The 17,500-nt window shown below is 36.9% G+C and overlaps 1 protein-coding gene across 1 annotated transcript in view; it reads left to right on the plus strand.

Moving 5' to 3' along the window:
* Nucleotides 1-9,210: 9,210 nt before the first annotated feature.
* Nucleotides 9,211-17,500, plus strand: part of LOC106878114 (ectonucleoside triphosphate diphosphohydrolase 8) — a 156,449-nt gene continuing 148,159 nt past the window's right edge. The window contains exon 1 of the mRNA XM_089357051.1: nucleotides 9,211-9,303. The gene's annotated coding sequence lies outside the window, so the exon portion shown is untranslated. The remainder of the gene's footprint in view (nucleotides 9,304-17,500) is intronic.

Here is a 17,500-nt window from a genome sequence, read left to right on the forward strand (position 1 = left end):
AATTATTCGTACATTTTCGTATTAATAGGTATGCTTAATGCATATATATATATATATATAATCACGGAGATGTACTTGCATAGCAAGTGACTTGATCTGAGATCGTGTGCTGAAACAAAAACAATTGCAACGTGCAAGTTGTTTGTAACCCATTCAAGAACGTAAAGAACCGTTGGTTTCACTTCGACATTTATAGTTAATTTGTGTCAAAATATTTTCGTCGCTTTGAAACCGCGACCTGTTCCCTGACAAAACTTCCTGCTGCATCTGAGAAAGTAACAATTAGTTCATGATATATATGTTTATGTGTGTATGTCATTATTCAGTTTATTTCAAGATTTCTTGCCAACAGAGAAAGAATCGTTTTCTAACCTAGATCTAAGGTTCCTTCATTGGAATTACACTAACACGCAAACACATAGCGACATAGACACACACTAGCACAGATATACATTGACACATATTTACACACACAAACGCACGCTCACGGCTACATAAAGACGGCTATACACACATTTACCGATTCAAACTGTTGCACACATACAATTACATTAGACACATTTCAAAGATAAAGAGAGAAACGCAACGCATATACAGATAAACACATCCACACATAAATAAACACACAGCCACACACGGGTGCACACAGACATAAATACTTATAAACACACACAGAGATACATATGTAGATACGTATAGACTCTCAACATGAATATAGAAATACACATGTACACGCAGACATCCATGCAGCTAATGCACACATAGGTATATTAATATGTATGAAGCTCTCGTACACATACATAGATACACATACTCATAGATACATGCTTACCCTTACACCCATTTACACTCACACACACACACACACACACACACACACACGTGTTTACCTTATGTTTTTAGACACACCCTATCATATAATCGAATTAACATTCATAACTGCAAGCCTACAAGACAGAATCTCTAAGCGGTCGTTTGACCTGCTGGAAAAAGCAACCAAATGTCCCTCAAATCATTACCCTCTACGGTCTTACATTAATAAGGAAACACTGGACAGCGCAGTTCTGTGTCTCTCAAACTTCTTGACCTCGTACACCACATAGATTTCCCAAAATATATATGCGCCCCCCCCCCCCTGCAGGACAAAAGGGCCGGCTAGAAAGTTCACTGGCTGACCATAACACTCTCATGGGATTCTTTTACTCTTTGACTTGTTTCAGTCATTTGACAGCGGCCATGCCGGGGCACCACCTTTAGTCGAACAAATTGACCCAAGGACTTATTCTTTGTAAGCCTAGTACTTATTCTATCGGGCTCTTTTGCCAAACCGCTAAGTTACGGGGACGTAAATACACCAACATCGGTTGTCAAGTGATGGTGGGAGACAACACAGACAGACACAGACAGACACAGACACAGACACACACAGACACACACACACACACACACACACACACACACACACACACGCACACACACACACACACACACACATACGACGGGCTTCTTTCAGTTTCTGAACAGATGATAGCCAGAGGGGGCCAAATCAGAACAGAGAGAATGACCAATTAGTTTAAAGCCACAGTCATGCACAGCTGCCATTAAAATCAAAGACTTGTGGGCTGTAGTTTCTTCAAGAACTTTTGTGCTGTGACTTCTTAAACATTTCGTCCATCAAGTATGGGATCAATTAATTATGCATACAACAATATGTAGCGATTTGATAATGCCATTCTATTTGAAACACGTATAAATTATTAAATCGTCGATAAATCTTCATTCTTCATGTTTTTTTCTAATATATTCGACGACTTATATACTGACTGTATTCGGTGCCTGGACTCCGGATGTACGGGTTGGACATATCGCGAAGAAAAGTGAAACAAAACCCATGCGGATTTCTGTCGCCTTAACTGGATAATTTAGTTCCGTCGCCAGAGTGCTTAAAGAGGTATTCGACTGGATTTATTTAATCTCATTTTTCCATCGTTACACACACACACACACACACACACACACACACACACACACACACACACACACACACACACACACACACACACACACACACACACACACACAAAGGGAAGTCAAAAAGTGGTACTCATGTCGTTATCTAAATCGAGGTTTGAACCTGATCATTCATTTTTTTTTTCTCGTGTAATAGACCAAACATAGCAGCTGCCAAGGAAGAACAAAGATCAGTGATCCAATTTCTCTCGGCTGAAGGTGTGCCAGGGGCTGAAATTCATCGCAGGCTTTCATTATAATACGGGGGCAGCATTCTACCGCATAGAAGTGTGTATGGGTAGATCGATGAGTTTTAAAATGGCCGGATAAGAAGAGGGAGAAGGACGCCCATCAACCTCCACCACTGGCGTGAAGATTCAACAAGTTTGAGAGAGGGTTTTGGCGAACAGACGAGTGACCATCGATGAAACTATATATGGCGGCGAATCATTTGATCGACGAATCGAAGGGGAGGGAGTAGCGGGTGATATAAAGGGGTACATTAAATTGAATAATACATTAAATTGAATAACATCTGTTTGTCTATGTATGTATGTATGTATGTATGTATGTATGTATGTATGTATGTATGTATGCATGTATGCATGTATGTATGTATGAATGTATGTATGTATATATGTATGTATGTATGTATCTATCTATCTATCTAACACACACACATGTGCTTGAATGTGCATATATGCATATCTATTTATGTATATGTATGTATTTATGTATGAATACATGAAATATATGTCTACACACACACACACACATACACGCCTAATTAGGCCAATGGCTTCGTTTGCGTACAGTACAACATATAATTTTGGTTATTATACTTATACAACTTCTGCATGTGTACGTGCATGTGTGCAGGTTTATGTGTGCGATTGCGTGTGCATGATTACGTTTCTATATGCGCATCAGTTGTGCTAGAATGCGTGTTTATATGTGTAACTGCGTACTCTTTTTTACTACGCCTGCAGAAATAACAAACCATTTGTGCATCCAAGTGGTTCGCTCTAACCACGCATACACACACTTGTACAAACACACAAAACACACACACACACACACACACACACACACATACACAACCCCATACTCACAAGATGTTTTCATAAGAATATCTTCTGCAATTTATCTTCAGACATGGTATTCGAAGATATCCCTGCTGACAAAGAATTAAGACGAAATTTTTAGCCTATATTGGAATTGTTGTATCATTTTTCTGTCTGAAATATGCAGATGTCTCACGAAAAAAACAAAAAAAGAAAAAGTAAAAAAGAAAAAAATGTTGCTTTTAGTGTACAATTATAAAAATACTCTCTTCTGCCCCATTCTTATTTTTCTCTCTCCCACTTTTTTATCTGCTCTCTTTCATAAATTACATTTTCTCTCTTTCTACTTCTCTCTAGTTTTTCTCTGTTCCTTTTCCGTCTGTACACCTATTCTTTCTCTTCTCCGTCTCCCCCCTCTCTCTCTGTGTCTCTCTCTCCTCATGTACGTGTATATCTATATGTATATCCATACGTATGCCTGCATATTTTCTCTACATTGTGTTGTATATTTAAAAATCTATCTATCTATCTATCTATCTATCTATCTATCTATCTATCTATCTATCTATCTATCTACCAGTCTACCTGTCTGTCTGTCTGTCTGTCTGTCTATCTATCAAGCTAGCTAGTTATCAATCGTTCTAGCAATTGATGTAAATCTATATATATATATGGATTCATATATCTATCTATTCCGCTCTCTATCTATCTATCTATCTATCTATCTATCTATCTATCTATCTATCTATCTATCAATCTATCTATCTATCTATCTATCTATCTATCTATCTATCTATCTATCTATCTATCTATGTATATGTACGTATGTGTGTGTTTGGAGGAAAGAAAGCTCAAGTGTGCAGCTAGAACATACAGAAAATGGTCGACGGAAGAAGGAGAGGAGACAAAAGTGGTCTTCCTTGAGAGGATAACTGACATAAAGGTAGGAAAGCAAAAGAAGAATGTGAGCGCGCATGTGTGAGTTGGTGGATGTTAAGTGACTGTGGCGGGGAATCATTTGAGCAACGAATGGAAGGGGAGGGAGTAGCGGGTGATATAAAGGGGTACATTAAAGCAAATGGCTGCTAAAGTGTGGATGTATGTATGAAAGCACCAGTGTGCACACTTGTGTGTGCATGTGTCGGAGAGTATATGAGTGTGTATTCGGGTATCCGCTTTCCAGTGTGTGTGTGTCTACGAATGTCAAAGTAAGACAATGTTAGATGAGTATATATACATACATATATATATATATATATATATATATATATATATATATATATATATATATATATATATATATATATATATATATATATATATGCATATGTCTCTATGTATGTATGTACACACGTGCACGCATACATACACAAAAACTATAACTTATAAACTGATTTGAACTGCGGAAAATGACACACATACACACACAATATAATGAAAGTAGTTTATTAAATGATTTCTAAACATTAGGTCAACAGTGAAACCGGGATTAGTTTGCCAAATAAACAGTAAAAATGCGAAGGCATTGCTAGTAGTTTAGCAAACGGTTATGGAAGATTTAAAAAATACCCATTGAAACTTATTTCCAAAATAATCAATTAAAAATTATATATCCTATTGACACTAGTTTAACTTTTCATGTGGAGAATGATAATGAGCCTTTCGTTCAAAATATTAGGCATTTCTTTTCTTCCTTGCAGCACGGCGTTAAGCATCAAGTTTTCCAACCGCTCTATCTTCGACTCTTCAACTCCACTCCAGCGTTTTTTTTTTTACTGAGTTGATTTTTGCTAATGTAGATTGATGATTATAAAATATTCTATCAAATAAAAGTCATCATTATGTTTGATTATTACCAAAACTACCATCGCAAACATTTATTGATCAGCAATGTTGGGGACAAAATATTTATTTATTATTCGAAACTCATTATACATAGATAGATGGATTTTGAAGGGAGTATGTGTGTGTGTGTGTGTGTGTGTGTTGGGGGTTGGGGTGGCGGAATCATAATAAAGATGAAGAGAGGGAAAACGACCAGCAGTAATATTTACAAATTAAATCTCAGAGAGCAATGTTTTTTTTTCCATATATGACGAATGTATAAAATGATAGAGAGATAAAGAAATCTTTTGGAATCATTTTCGATGGACAGATGTATTCTAAAAGATATAAACACTCATATACGAACGCTGTCGAGAAAAAAATCGATAAACAATCAATAAACAGATATAAACTACATGAAGACGTCCGCATTCACGTACATATACACATAATAATATACACATGTACACATAAATATATACATTCATATACATGCAAACACGCGCATCATATGAGTATTTATGTACACACACGTAATACTGTTTATACCTGTATGCGTGTAGAGTAATCCGGAAATAGTATTATAAGTATGCATACATTTGAACGTACATGCATACACGCATTCATGCACATACAAACGAGTGCACATACATAGATGTGTGTGCTTCTAAGTAAGTATGTGCGTATATGTCTATACACACACATACACAGACGTATACGTATATATATATGTATGTCATTTAAAGCTCGAAATAGGGGGTAATTAACAGTCGACAACTGGGGAGGGGTTAGACTTCTGGTATTTTGTCCCGTACTTGTCTCTCATTCTGTATTTACGTATTTTTCACTCGTTGCTGATGTCCGGTACTTGACGTATTTTATATTTACACATACATACAGGGATTGCACAAAATAACGGAAACACCTTAAAATTTCAAACAAATTTATTTTAACGTGGGGTAGGACCGCCTTTGGCTGTAATTACAACTTGAATTCTACGAGGTAGGGACTCGTACAAAGTTTGAATTGTTTCCAAAGGAATTTTTGTCCGTTCTTCAGCTAAAACAGTCTCCAGTTCTTTTAGTGATGATGGTGGAGGATATCGACTCCTTACTTGTTTTTCTAAAATGCACCATAAATGTTCAATAATATTGAAATCTGGGGATTGTGGTGGACAGATAAGATGTTCTACTTCACTAGAATATTCCTCGTGCCATTCAGTAACAACTTTAGCTGTGTGCATTGGTGCATTATCACCCTGAAAGATTGCGTTTCCCCCCGGAAACAGTTCCGCAACCATAGGATGTATTTGATCGGATAAAATGCTTAAATAGTCTTGACTTTTAATTAACTCTGCCATGAAGGGAAACAATTGGGCCGGCAGATTTTATAGCCCTCACCAGATCATCACAGATCCTCCTCCATGTCTAACAGTTGGAAGAAGGCAATCTAGATCAAATGCTATTTTTGGCTGTCTCCACACATATACTCGGCCGGTGGTCAGAAATAAGGTAAAGGATGACTCTTCCGAGAAAATAACATTCTTCCACTGATCTAGGGCCCGATTTTGTACAAATTTGTACGTTTTCTCTTCTTTGTTATTTGCAATGCAATACACCAATGACAAAGCTTTGCTCCCTGAAACAGTAACATGTATAGTATTCAGCTGTTTGTCAAGGGGAGCAGATTCAAATGTGCCATCACCAAACCATGTTTGTTTACTAGATAATAATTTCAGTTTTCTTTCTGTTGATAAAATAGAAACAGTGGTAGCTTCGTAAAGCCGAAAATTTTCTTTACATGTTGCCATGTCCAAGGGATCACTATCGTTAGTCTTTCTTGCTCGCCTTACCATTCTCCCAAGCGTTTCTCCTTTAGGAAGAGAACCAGCAATGCTGAGAGCCAACTCTATTTGGCTCTAGTCTTCATTTTATCCAAAGTTTTTAAAATGTTAATATGAGCACCATCTAGAAGATGTGAATGATTTGAAGCATTTCCATATTTGGCATCAGTTATAGTTCTAATTCTAGTACTGCACACTCTTCGTTTTTCACATTTCCAGTAAGTGGTTTCCTTAACTTTTTTTTTATCAACAACGCATGTATATCCATTAAGAAGAAGCGTTCTGCCACAACGTGCTGTTTTAGTGAATTCCATGGTCAAACTGTGAGGATAAAATGATTTACTTAAAAAAAAACGTAATTAAATAGTGAATTATTTTTAATCTCGTTAAATCTTAGGTGCAAAATTGGAGAATTGGTCATTAAAATATGTAGGTATGAATGTTATTATCATCATCATCATCATCATTATTATTATTATTATTATTATTATTATTATTATTATTATTATTATTATTATTATTATTATTATTATTATTATTTATCTATTAGAGAAAGATGTTTTCGAGATTAACTATTTCTAATCTTGTTGAATCTTAAGAGACAAATTGGTGAAGTAGTCATTAAACTGAATACGTAGGAATGTGTTTACTATTTTTAACTATTATTCTTAACTATTTTTAATCTCGTTAAATCTTAAGTGACGAATTGGTAAATTGGTCATTAGACTACGTAGGTAGGAGTGTTTTTTTATCATTATTTTGAATTATTTTTAATTTCTTTAAATCTTAAGTACCAAATTGGTGAATTGGTCAGTAAACCATGTAGGTAGGAATGTTTTAGTATTATTATTGTATCCGTTCGGATTTATGTCCGTTCAGCTCTTTGGCTTCGGCTTCTTGTCCTTCGGCAAAAGTGCATTCGGCATCCTGTCCCCGCACGAGAAAATCAAATACATATATATATATATATATATATATATACGACGGGCTTCTTTCAGTTTCCGTCTACCAAATTCACCACTCATAAGGCTTTGGTCGGCCCGAGGTTATAGTAGAAGACACTTTCTCAAGGTGCCAAGCAGTGAGATTGAACCCGGAAGCATGTTGTTGAGAAGGAAGTTTCTTACCACATTGTCACGCCTGTACACAGGCACACACACACACACACACACACACACACACACACACACACACACACACACACACACACATGAAGCTACAACGACAATAGCGTATATGCCATTTGGTGCTTTAACCAGCTGTTAGAAGGTGGGGCAAGAATGCAGAAAATATGACACCTATTATCTTAAGCAAGCCAATAATTCTGGACTGTAGTATATTTTCATACGGGTATAGCAGTCCCCAAACGGAGCCATATATAGGAAAAGTTGTTATTACAGTTTCATGGACTCTCTGCACCTCTCTGCTCTAACGTATGCACTTGTGTTTTGTCTGTTTTCTCTGCGACCGCCTATCTCTCTCTCTCTCTCTCTCTCTCTCTCTCTCTCTCTCTCTCTCTATCTATCTATCTATCTATCTATCTTTCACTCTATCTATCTATCTACACACTTCTGAGAAATGGAGGGAAAACATGTGCATGTATGTGTGTGTGTGCACGCAAGTGTTTACGTCTCTCTCTCTCTCTCTCTCTCTCTCTCTCTATCTATCTATCTATCTATCTATCTATCTATCTATCTAACTATCTAGCTGTATCTGTCTGTCCGTCTGTCTGTCTATCCGTCTGTCTGTCTGTCCGTCTGTCTGTCTATCCGTCTGTCTGTCTATCTAATTTTAATTCCGTTTATCAATCCGTCCCTATAGCTCTCTAAATTGATATGCAAACAAACAAATATTCATAGTTTGATTGATTTATCGATAGATTGAAAGACAAAGAGATAGAGAGGTAGATACAGAGACAGATAGATAGACGCAGTTAGATGACAAAGATCCAGAACAGACATCATAAGTCATCACGTCGGACGTCTAACAATATTTATAATCCATTACCTTCCATTAGTACTTTATTTATCTATTCCGAAGGGGCGAAAGAGAAAGCTGACCTTGGCAAGATTTAACTCTAATCGCAGAGACCCGGAACAAATACTGCAATACATCTCGTCCGATGGCTCTAATAATTCGTTAGTCATCTATTCTTCACTAGGAATTTGTGATTTTATTTATCGAGAGGTAATATTTATTCTGCTTAAACGTGGAAGCTCTCTTAGAGTAAACTTTACTACGGTTGATACCATGGGAGGTTCTCTCGTGGTGTCTACCGCAGTAAAGTTTATTCTAAAAGAACATCCACGTTTAAGCGGGAGGAATAAAGATTACCTCTCGGTATTAATACTGCCTCTGACGCTAATATGTACTTATTTATAGATACCGAAAGGACACAAGGCAATGATAGTGTCGGCGGAATTTGATACCAGACACAGAACCGGAACAAAGCCGTAATTCTGCCAGTCTATCCGCCGCTTGAGCGACCCTGCCAATTCGCCAACTTGACATATGTTACAGTAGAGTATAAAAATGAGATCAAAACCCGAGAGAGACACTGAGGTAAGCTAAATATATCTGACTTTTGAGATCCCGTTTCTTAATGTCCCTGTCACAATGATAAACACCTTTATCGAAAGGTCACCATACAATGCTTTCGTTTACGTCCAATTGTTTGCACTTTGTTTTTGTCGTTGCTGTTACTTAGCCTCTAATATTTGTCAGTATCCATCAGTGTATATAAGGCTCAATTTGCCAGTCTATCCCGTCCTTTTAAAGCTAGTAATATGAAACCAAAAGTGTACGATCGCGAATAAAAAAGGGGCCGAAATGGGGTTTCTGTGAAGGATCTTTGGAATAACCGCCACCACTACAACCACCATCATCATCATCAAAATTACGACGACGACGACGATCACCACCACCACCACCACCACCACCACCACCAACAACAACAACAACAACAACAACACCACCACCACCACCACCACTGGAATTTGAAAGATGATGCCATAGCAGAATCATCTCGTCTATTTCCAAACATCTCAATCATCTAATAACCCCCCCCCCCCCCCGACTCCGGCCCACCATCACAATATTCGATGTGTATGCCACATCAACATGCGCGTGTTTATACCAAACTGTAATTGTTTAAACAAACCAATGCTATTGAAAAAATAAATTGAAATATTCTATTTATCTGTTCAGAAATGCTTCAGGATATTCAGATATACAGACATATTCCTTTAGACCGAAGCAATGTATAATCTAAATAATTTTCTTTGAGAATTTATATTAATTTCCATTATCTGATCATTTCTATCTGATAATATTATGGCGTTGAGTACTTTCCATTGTTCTGTCAAACTCCCACCTTCCCTCACTTTCTCTGTGTACATGTATACATACATACATACATACATACATGTATACATACATACATACATACATACATACATACATAAACATGGTACACACATATATATATATATATAATACATATATAGATATATGTCGGTATGTATATGTGTGTATCCACGTATATATATATATATGAATGCATATACACGTGTGTGTATATCTATATGTATATACATACATGCATACATACACACACACACACAGGTGCAAAAGTGGCTGTGTGGTAAGAAGCTTGCTTCCCAACCACAGAGCTCCGGGTTCATTCCCAATGCGTGGCACTTTGCCCAGTTGCCTTCTACTATAACCTCGAGTGGATTTGGTAGACGGAAACTAAAAGAAGCCCGTTGTATGTATGTATGTATGTATGTATGTATGTATGTATGTATGTGTGTATTTGCATGTCTGCGTTTATAGCCTCAACATCGTTTGACAACTGAGGTTGGTGTGTTTACGTCCCCGTAACTTAGCGGTTTGGCAAAAGAGACCGATAGAATAAGTACTAAGCTTACAAATAACAAGTTCTGGGGTCGATTTGTTCGACTAAAGACGGTGTTCCAGCATGGCCGCAGTCAAATGACTGAAACAATAGAATAAAATAATATCTATCTATCTATCTATCTATCTATCTATCTATCTATCTATCTATCTGTCTGTCTGTCTGTCTGTCTGTCTGTCTGTCTGTCTGTCTGTCTGTCTGTCTGTCTGCCTGTCTGTCTGTCTGTCTCTCGTTCTCTCTCTCTCTCTCTCTCTCTCTCTCTCTCTCAATATATATATATATATCACGTGATCGGGCAGACTATCGGATGTTGTTATACAACGCTGGTCACAATACGATTATCACCGTTTTAGCTTACAAATGTTGGCATTGTCTCTGGTTAGGCGACAATGCCAACATTCTACCCCCCCACTCCACCCCCAAGCGGAAGGTTAGTCCGTTGCAGGGTTCCCATTTTCGGGCGAGCGGACAGGAGCAGCGTGAAACGCAACGTTTTGCTCAGGAACACACCGCGAAGTACGTCTGGGAAGCGAAATTACGATCTCCCGACCGTGAGTGCAACACACACAGACAGAGGACGGCTTCCACACAGTTTTCACCTGCCAAATCCACTCACAAGGCTTTTTGTCGGCGTGAGGGTCTAGCAGAGATCACTTGCGCAAGGTGCCACGCAGTGGGACTGAATCCGAAACCGCCTGATCGCAAAGCGAACTTCTTAACCACACAGCCATACCAGCGCTTATATATGTAAATTTAATTAAATAACATGGCTCCATCCCGATGTAATTATTTTAATCTGTGTATAGAATTTCAGTCCAATTCAAGAACCACCTGCAGCCCATTCAGACCTCAATTGTATCCCGTTCAGACCTCGATTGTTTAGGGATCATATTTCGTATTTAATTGCGTATGTTAGTATATAGACAAATAAGCATGGCCTCAGTTATATCTACTTGATAAGAGAACTTAAGTTGCATAATGAGTGTGGCCCAAAGTAGATTTACTAAATATTCTTTTGTAATATTTTTCAAAACTCCTTTAGGAGTGGCTGTGTGGTAAGAAGCTTGATTCCCAACCACTTGGTTCCAGGTTCAAATCCCACTGCTTGGCACCATGGACAAGTTTCATCACGTGGTTAAATAAATCTATTCACCCCTCGTACCCTCTGACTTTTTATGGTGTTCATACAAATATGGACACACATGGACTTCCACAGAGTTCCTGTCCACCATATTCCTTCACATCCGTTTCATATAAATAAACAAGGAAACGTTCTGTTTTTATCATTTTGATTTTGTCTTGACGAGTTCGATAAACGAGCGGAAGCGGTAATAAAGAGGACATTTGTCCAAGGTGCTGCGCAGTAGGACTGAACCCGAAACCACATGGTTGCAAAGTGCGCTCATTTACCAGCCATGTCATGTCTGCGCCTGGATGTCAATCGTACTAAGTACGTAAGCTACAACAATGTTAACCGCATTTTTACTTATTCCCATATGTGTTTCTCTTAGAATGTTTATATTTTTGTATATATACATTACAGTGTGTGTTTAAAAATTATTTTCAAACATATGCGCCGTTGTGTTGGTTTTATTTTATTATTTCTATTTCGAAAAGAATTCAGTTGGAATTCTTTAAAATTTATAACAGGAATCAATAGGAAAATAGGTTTCGCGTTATGGATTCCCGCAGTTCGAATATATCTCTAGGCACGCAGATTTCGTAAAGTAGAGAACGCCTCTTTTTCTCTTTATACTCCTTTGTGTATGCGTGGGTGTTAGTGTGTGATTGACTGTGTGCATATGTGCGTGCATGTCTGTACGCGCGCGCATGTATGTGCCTCTGTGTGTGTGTGTGTGTGTGTGTGTGTGTGTGTGTGTGTGTGTGTGTGTGTGTGTGTGTTTTAACGCGTGCACGTGGCTGTGAGGTTAAGAAGTGTAACAATCTCACGTCTGGATCTGCTGCGAGATATCATGGCCAAGTGTCTTTTGTTATTTCTTCTGATATACTAAAACCTTATAATGAAATTTACGAGAAACTATGTGCGAGATCATAGTATGTATGTATGTTTGCATGTATGTATATATGTATGTATGTATGTATGTATGTATGTATCTATCTATCTATCTATCTATCTATCTATCTATCTATCTATCTATCTATCTACACGCATTCTTTCATTACTTCACTCTGTTGTTTGTGATTTAAGGTGAGATTTGGTTGCTATATCTAACAATTTAAGAGGCCAGGTAATAGCTCTATAGCTGACTCATCAGTAATTTTGTAACAGTAACAATGGTGGATCATGACCCGATGACCCCGCCACCTTTCGGACAGAAAACCAGTATTCAATCGCCTGTAATTCTCCAGACATGTTTCTGACAGGTAATTAACCTCTAAACCACAGAATATTCTTTCCTCACATGTAAAAATATAGACGTGGAACATTCCATATGAAAATTCCTTTTTCCATTTTAGTTGTTTACGGTTTTTATAGTTTTTTTCTGTCTTTCTCTTCATCGTTTCCCCTCTTTTCTCTTCTTCATTTTCTTCTTTTTTCTTTTATTTACTTTATATCTTTTCTTTGTTTCAATATTTCTGTAATTTTTTTTGTTCCTCCTGAATATCTATTCTTCCTTTAACCCATTAACGCATAAAGTTTAATTTTTATTCTACAATCTATTACAGTTGAATGACACGAACAATAGACAATATAGCTGAAAGATTCATAAAAGGATTATTAATAAAATAGTTCAGATTCACGAATAGTTAAAAATAGCACTTACAATTAATAACGACACTTACGTTTGAGACAATTATTTCGCATTGTATAATTTTACGACAGCCCAGTTTTGGGTACATTGTGAGGCATTAATGGGTGAATGTGGCCATAGCAGTGGACACGTTAAAACGAAGGACGAAGTTCAAATCCCAAATCTCGGAAACGAAGACACAGAGTTTTTTATTCACATTTTCAGAGGAATAAAGTTCGATGTTTCGAAATTTTAGTCCTTCATCAAGAGATAGAAATACTGCAAAATGTTTGTCAGCAGATATGGAACATGGGCCTTCAGAGTTGATAAAATACAGCGAATGTCAGATAATGGCCGATGAAAATGAAAGAATGAAGTTTATTAGCAGAAAAGATCTTTTGTTTAAGGAAAAAAATTGGTTAGAATATATTTTCTTATGTTAGTGTGTCAGAGTGCGTGCGTGCACGTGTGTATGCGTTTTTTTTAAGAATATGTTTTTTATGTGTAATTGTGCGTATAAGAACGGATGTAAATTGTGAAGAAAGAGTTTAGAGTTTGACGTAGATAACAGCGGAAAAGGTCACAAACAGCTTGATGATAGGATAAATAAGTTGTCCCTGTGCACTCAGCGTGTTAGCGGAACTTCACCGACGCATGTGGAGCAGCTGAAGTATCACGGGGTCGTATTCACGAGTGATGGGAGGCAAGAGGCTGAATTACATGTTGAAATTGCAGTACAGTGATGCACCAGCAAAACTGCCCCCAATTCGTCCACTGCTGCCGTTTTTGAAATTCCTGCCCCACGACTCACATGATTCAAAAATTTTCTTCAACTCTGGCGTCGACTTCGGCGGGATCTGAACTCAGAGCGTGAAGACAGACGAAATAGCGCTAAGCATTTCGCCTGGCGTGCTAACGATTCTGCTAGCTCGCCTCCTTATTTACAGATATAATTTGGCAGCTATATAATATATATATATATATATATATATATATATATATATATACATATATATATATATATATATATATATATATATATATATATATATATATATATATATATATATATATATATATATATATATATATATATATATATATATAGAGAGAGAGAGAGAGAGAGAGAGAGATAGATAGCCAATCGATTAGGAAGTTTGACAGACAGACATAGGGAAGAAGTTAAGATGATAGAGAAATAGTTAAAAAGACATGCAGATTTATTACAATACATTAGTTGTAATGCATATTCTCATAACTTACACATACATATATAACACACAACACACACACACACACACATTCAAAAAGAATATTCAGTGTTTGATGATTGTTTTAGAAGTTGTTGCTAAGGCCCTTATCTGTCTGTGGATGATATTATAACAAAGAGACATGTCTTGTCTTCTTTTACAACTCTTTGGACGGTCTCTAGATAAATATTATCGTTTCATTAAACTAGACTAGACTTTTCAAATTAATTATATATTTACATGTATTTCCGCATGTTTACCGATTCACATGCATATGAACACCTACGCATATACACGCATGCACACGCATGTGTATAAATATACATATATGTACGAATATGACTGAATATTCCAGTGATTATGTACGTGTATGCACATGTATATATATATATATATATATATATATATATATATATATATATATATATATATATATATATATATATATATATAAACTCACACGCATATGTGTATGTATACATACACATTATGCATATAGATATTTCTATATGAATATGTGTGTATGTATATATGAAGACAGGCAGATAAGCTTGAAGCAGACCTGAGGTTGAGAGGGCATGTTGTTGATGAGGTCGCAAATGGCGACAGAAGAACTTTGACAAACCTAGTTGCGACTGAATGACTGAACAGTTAAACAATCGATTACTTGACGGGGTAAACGTTAACGAATTGACTTATAATAAAAGAAGTGAAATAGAACCAGTTCCTGTGTTAATTTTAGACACAATACATCCCACCCCGCGAAACAATAAAATCTGTCCCAAGATCTTACCGCGAACCATGTGGCCATATCTTTGCGAAAGAAGCTTCTCACCACACAGTCACGCCTGCGCCTATATGTTTATGATTCCAAGAAGTTAGAATCTTGACTTGCGCTGAAGAAAAATAATGGCGCAAAAAGTACCAATTTTCTCAAATTGCAAAAAATTTGTGCAGACGAGTACTGGGTAGGTTTGTATAGATTGATGGCTACGATAATAAATCTTAAATTTATGTTAGTTTTATAAAGTCAATTGTTCATAAAACACTCAAGTGATTGTTATTGGAGCGGAGTATACGTTGCAGTTATTGATTTCATGTCTGACTGAAAAAGTTCTTAAGAGTTGATCATATTGTTGTAAGTCACTGCACAGAAATTCGATATTACACCAAGAACATAACAACGGCAGTTTAATAAAATATTGTGAAATATAAAGGAAAATATGACGACGTGTAGGAAAGGAATATCGGAATCAGTAATATGGTTATGAAAAGGGATTCTGAACAGGTATAACGGTTTAAGCCGAACAGGTATAACGGTGCGTTTAAAGCATATAAACAGATGGAAAGAAATATAGAATGACAAACATTGATGTACATATTTTGACACACACACACACACACACACACACACACACACACACACACACACACACACACACACTCATGCACGCACACATGCACACGCACATATTCGTGCAAACTGTAGAGCTACTGGTGTGGCTGTGTGGTAAGAAGTTTGCCTGTTAAGATACTCTGTAGGCGCAAAAAGACTGCATATCGAGACAACATGATGCTCCCCCACTACTTCTGCTCATGATCAGAGATGTACATATCGTCAGCCACCAAGGAACATGCTCAACTGGTTAATGTCAAACAATTGATAAGCAAATCTGTGGTATTAAACAGAATATTTGCTGTAGCCCATCTTTTATACCAAGACAAAACAATGTACGTGATAACACTTCCAATCAATTAAGATCAGAAGCCATGAGAGCCACTGCCTGGTACTGCATTATTATTATTATTATTATTATTATTATTATTATTATTATTATTATTATTATTATTATTATAAGTATTATTAATAATTATTATTATTATAACGATAAAAGACAAAATGACAAATGGTCATTGATGTTGTTGCCAAATTACTAATTGATACGTTAAAAGCCCATTTCGATCAGTAGGCATTCAACATTTTCATTGATGCCATCAAAAGATTCATCAACGAATATACATTCGTCGCCGGGTTATACAGTTGTACTGTGTTTAAGAGCAGCAGCAAAATTCTCAGCTGAATTTAGCTAACATTAATGTTCATAAAAACTGTATTTCCAGAGGCCGTCATCCCCAACCCCACCACACACACGCACACACACACACACACACACAAACACACACACACACCCACACACACACAAACACATGCGTCTATTAGATCGTCGAACTGTTTTGCGGTATATATTCCGGGCCTGAGTTCAAATAACTCATACGTCAACTTTTGCCTTTCTTCTTTCGGGGTGGATAAAATAAAGTACCAGTTAGATTTTGGTGTCAACGTAACCCCCTAATTTCTCCCTCTCGCATTTGTTGGCCGTGTATCTGAATCATACTTTTATTTTCTCTCATCTTTTTTATGTAAACCTCACACAACTTGTAGTCCATACTTGTGATGTCCCCCTCAAGTACGCTCATGTGGGATATGAAGAAAATCATCATCATTATCAAATGCTTCTTCTTCTTCTTCTTCTTCTTCTTCTTCTTCTTCTTCTTCTTCTTCTTCTTCTTCTTCTTCTTCTTCTTCTTCTTCTTCTTCTTCTTCTTCTTCTTCTCATTGCTCGACGTGTGTATGTGTGTGTGTGTGTGTGTGTGTGTGTATTTGTGCTTATGTGCTTTCTCCTTTCTGGTTTTGAGAAGCCTAATTTCTCATGATTGGTATTTAGGCAGTGTGTTACATATCCCAGTTCCCCAATAATTACAGGTATAAACCTGAACTTGTAATCTGGATAGAGTAACTGCAGATTTCTCAATAGTTCAGCATAGGTGTTCACTATTTC

Source organism: Octopus bimaculoides, chromosome 9 (genome assembly GCF_046866305.1).
Source record: "Octopus bimaculoides isolate indiv1 chromosome 9, ASM4686630v1, whole genome shotgun sequence".
Taxonomy (NCBI): domain Eukaryota; kingdom Metazoa; phylum Mollusca; class Cephalopoda; order Octopoda; family Octopodidae; genus Octopus; species Octopus bimaculoides.